This window comes from Diceros bicornis, chromosome 20 (assembly GCF_020826845.1).
Source record: "Diceros bicornis minor isolate mBicDic1 chromosome 20, mDicBic1.mat.cur, whole genome shotgun sequence".
Classification (NCBI taxonomy): Eukaryota; Metazoa; Chordata; class Mammalia; order Perissodactyla; family Rhinocerotidae; genus Diceros; species Diceros bicornis.
Genome location: NC_080759.1, coordinates 21,086,029 through 21,090,744, shown reverse-complemented (window position 1 = coordinate 21,090,744; position 4,716 = coordinate 21,086,029). Strand labels below are relative to the sequence as shown.

The window sequence follows — 4,716 nt, the reverse complement described above, 5'->3', positions numbered from 1 at the left end:
TGTTGTCCCCACAGATGTCCAGCAGCCTCCTACTCCTCACTCAGAGTGTCTCATTTCCAAAAGGCTCATGCCTCCTGTCATGCTGTCCCATCTAGGCATAGATAAAAGGAATATTCACGTGGTATGTGCTATGGTCTAAATGTTTGTGTCCCCCCAAATTCATATGTTGAAATCCTAACCCCTGAAGATGATGGTATTAGGAAGTGAGGGCTTTGAGAGGTGCTTAGGTCATGAGTGCAGAGCTTTTATGAATGGGATCAGTGCCTTATAAAACAGGCTCCAGAGAGACCCCTAGCCCCTTGCACTGCGTGAGGATACAACAAGAAGTCTGCAACTAGAAGAGGGCCTTCACCCAACCACACTGGTGCCTTATCTTGAACTTTCAGGCTCCAGGACTATGAGAAATACATTTGTATTGTTTATAAACTCACACGGTCTGTGGTACTTTGTTACAGCAGCCCAAACAGACTAAGACAGACTCCAAAACTGTGGGGGTCACAACTGAAAGACCGCCCGAAGGAGGGCCACAAAAGGCCATACACCTGTAAAACAGCACTATCCATCAATCATTCTATCAACAACCATTCATTCATTAATTCACTCGTTCAACAAATATTTATGTTTAATTCATTCACTTACTCAACAAATATTACACTGCCAGGATTTAGGCGTACAAGAGTAAATAAGGTGTGGACATTCCTTTCTCATTGTTTAGTTTAGTAAATAAGTAGCCCTAAAAACACTATAATTACATTGCCTTTGATAGAGAAGCCATGGAGTGCTATGGGAGTGCACATGAGGGGCACCCATGTCCCCAGATTTTCCGAAGAAAGTGATATATAAGAATGAGCAGCAGGAGTTAGCAGAGGAAGGAGGGGTGAGGGTGGGTCTACAGAGAGTGTTCCAGGCAGGAACAGCCTGTATGAAGGCCTGAAGGTGAGAGAGAACACAGTGGGTTGCAACAGAGATTGCTTGAGGATGGGGGTGTTGCTGGGGGGAAGCTTGAATAAAGTGGTAGTAATAAGGTACCTCTAGATTCTTGAGAAAGAATGGCATGATAGAAATGCCTTAGGAAAGCAGTGAGTCTGTTTCCTATATTCAGTGTGCATCAGAGGTGACAGAGACCAGAGGCAGGGAGAGGAGTAAGGGGATATGGGCAGGAATGAAGATAAGGGCCAGAGTGATATCCATGAGAACAGAATAAAGAACTGGTAGTCAGAGACTGCCTTTCAGATTAGCCTGTGCTGTACCAGGAGAGCCTGGAACAGCACACTGCTTAGTAACAAAAAAGCCCAGGGATTGCCATCCATTGAGTAGAAGGTGCCCTACATTCCCTTGGATTATTTATCATTGTGTTTTTCAAACTGTGTCCAAAGATCTCTAGGGTTTCCCAGAGGTACTTCAGAGACCCCAATCAACTAGAACAATTCTATCTTGATGGATTTGGGACAAATGGAGGCTTGAAAACCACTAGTCTACTTTCTCACAATGTACATGTTCTATCGGAAGCCCGGTGTTCTTGGTAATTCTCAGCTTTGGATTTGTGTGTGTGTCCAGACCTTCATTCTCTCTAAGAAGTTTACTAGCAGCACCCCCATCCAATCCCCTACCAAAGATGTGGAGCTTTCTCTTTCTGTTGTTCTGCCCCTGCCCTCCCCACCTAATTGCAGACCCAGGTCAACAAAGAGAAACTTTCCTCAGCATCCCTCCGCATTTTAATTCTCTTACAGCTCTTCTCTATTCTTGTTATTACAGCAATAATAATAAAGCATGCAAGCTGACTGATGAGTTTCTAGTTCAGTCAAACTGCTCGAAAAGAAACAGAAAACAAAAACAGCATTTTTTCCTTGAGTAGAATGATCATTTCTCAAAGGAAATAACAGAAGTTGTTAGGGAGGAAGGGGACAGACAGGAGGGAGGTAGAGGCTGTTCAGGCACAATTCCCGGCTCAGAAAATTGTTCAATAAATGTTGAGTTCATAGATTCTTTCATTTATTCTACAAACATAATTCTGATCTCTAGGAGGAGTATTTTTTTTTGCCTCCTGAGCTGTCTCTTGGCAATGCAAACAAGGTCACCATATAAATGACAACCGACCGGTGTCTACCAGCTGGCTTGCATATTGCCCGAGGTATCCAAGTCCAGCACAGTGAGCACGAGAACCAAAGGCTTCCAGACCCGGAAGGAGCCTTTAAAAACATCCTGAAGTCAAAATATACATATATATATATAAAGCGATGCAAACAATTATTGAGCTTCATCTTCCGGACAAGAATGCCAAGTTCATCTCTCTTCATAAACAGCGATTCCAATTTGAGGACACTTCATATTTGCCTCTTTTGCCAGCACCAGCTCTCCCTCATCTGAATCTATTTCATGAGAGACAGTAATTCTCCACTGCTGTCTGTAGCGCCTCTTGGTTCATCAGCTGCATCTCTTTTCTTCTTTGATTTGCTATCATCACGCTGTCAGATAAAGATTTTCTTTTTGTACCATCTTTTTCTTTACCAGCTTTTTGAGAATTCAGAAATGCTTCAATTAACTCTGGACAATCTAAATTTTCTTCAGGTTCCCAAGTATTGTCAGCATCTGTAAATCGCCTCCACTTCAGGAAATACTCCAGCTTCCATTACCACGCGGGGGTCCAGTACTTTTTCCACCACAAATTCTTCAGGCTCTGCCCCTCCCACTTTTTTACTCTTTCCATTCTGTTTCTTTCCCGTCTTTTGCGGTGTAGTTTTATCGGAGGCCATTTTTTATTGCAGACTTGAAGAGCTTTTATTCACCGCCTTCGGGTTGCTCCGGGTCTGGCCCTGGGGCGTCTCCGGCCCTGCGCCTCCAGCTCCAGCCACATCCGAGGGGGGGCGCTGGGGAGAGGGTCGCGGGCCGCCGCCTTGGGGTGGGAGGGTGGCACCGCCCACGCCGGGCGGTCGCCAGGGGCGGGGCTGAACCTTGTTTTAAGCTACTGAGAAGTTAGGGTTGTTTGTTACTGCGGGACATGTTTAGAATAGCTGATAATTAAAGGCAGCAATAACTAAGGCCAAAAAATATTTCATACTTCTTTATTTTCAGAGAAACTTCTTTTTAGAAGATATGGACATTTTCCAGTTGACTGAGGACCCCAAAAAGTCAAACATCCTTGAAATGTGACTCACTTATTGCAAATGTTGTCAGAGTAAGTGTTTATGACACCAGCTAGACCTGAGATATTATTTTCGTGGCTAAATATCACACGCCTAATCTATCCTGTCTTATCTGCAATTTTAAGTCATTTTATTTTTGAAGTGATTTTCTGATCTTTTGTTATTGATATTTATAGTTTCCTCAATAGAGGAGTAACTGCTTGTACTTCAATGTGGAAATATAGAAATATAAAAATTGGCTCTATGGGGCCGGCCCTGTGGCGCAAGTGGTTAAGTGTGCGTGCTCCACTGCATCGGCCACAGGGTTGGCCAGTTCAGATCCTGGCGTGCAGCGACCCACCGCTTGGCAAGCCATGCTGTGGTGGTGTCCCATATAAAGTAGAGGAAGATGGGCATGGATGTTAGCCCATCCATGGGCTAGTCTTCCTCAGCAAAAAAAGAGGAGGATTGGCAGATGTTAGTACAGGGCTGATCTTCCCCCCACCCCCCAAAAAATTGGCTCTATATTTTTATTTAAAATGTTTCAACCTAAGATTAACCAAATCCCTTTAGAAAGATAATTACTAGAGATAGTTGAGTGTCAAGATATTAAAAAGATAAATGGAATTGTGGGACTACACGTAGATTAATGCCGCTCACATTAATAGCCAGGTTTGTTTACTTAGGTTCAATTTAGAATTACATTGCATGTTTCTTAAAAGTTGTTTTCAACATTCACTCAAGAATAAGTTTGAATATTGGATTTGTTATGATATCAAAGTGACCTTAATTTTGGACAAATATTTGGCAAGCAAGAGTCTGAGCCTGGTGAGCTGTTGTATTGATTTTATGTTTTTAAGCAACAAATTCAGAGAGACGATTTGTGTTTTAAAACATGCATTTGAGACTAGTGCTAACGATTACAAACTCTTCTGGAAGATAATGAAAATTAAGTTTGATATGTTCGTTTTGAAGTAATATTGGGGGAGTTGTTCCTGGTTTCTTTGCAACTATAGCACTGGTTACTTTGAACAAATAAAAGCTTTCTGTAGTTGCTTCCTTTATTAGAAAGAACATGGTATTTTACTTCCTCTGCATTAGAGAGCAGCTTTTCTAAATGTTGGGGAAAATCTCCCTAGGCATAACTCAATCACTCGTGTTTGTGTTTAACTCATGTATGCCTAAGAACCATTCTGAGATTTTTGTTTATTTAGGGTTTTTTTGTGTCTATACATAAAATACATATGTAAATGGTTTTCTTTTCTTTCTTTTTTAAAACATTCATCAAAACAAAAACAGCATTTCACAATTGTAGATTAGCCCTTGTTTCTGGGATGCCATCATTTTGAGCAACCTAAGCAATAAATCACTTCAAGTTTAATTGAAATTTTTCCTGAAGCCTTAACCTTTCGAATTAAATAGGTAATTTTGTAGTTAATTGGAAAATTTTAAAGTAGCCATTTCAGAATTCATATCTACAGTCATATAAATGCAAGTTTATTTGCAAAACTCTGAAAGGAAACATTTTTCATTACCAACAATCTTCCCACCTAAATGAGAAAACTAGACAAATCCTGGTATGTTTTCATTAGGC

The 4,716-nt window shown here is 41.3% G+C and overlaps 1 pseudogene; it reads right to left on the bottom strand.

The window, feature by feature from the left end:
• Positions 1-2,247: 2,247 nt before the first annotated feature.
• LOC131418906 (chromobox protein homolog 3-like) lies at positions 2,248-2,785 on the bottom strand (annotated as a pseudogene).
• Positions 2,786-4,716: the final 1,931 nt, after the last annotated feature.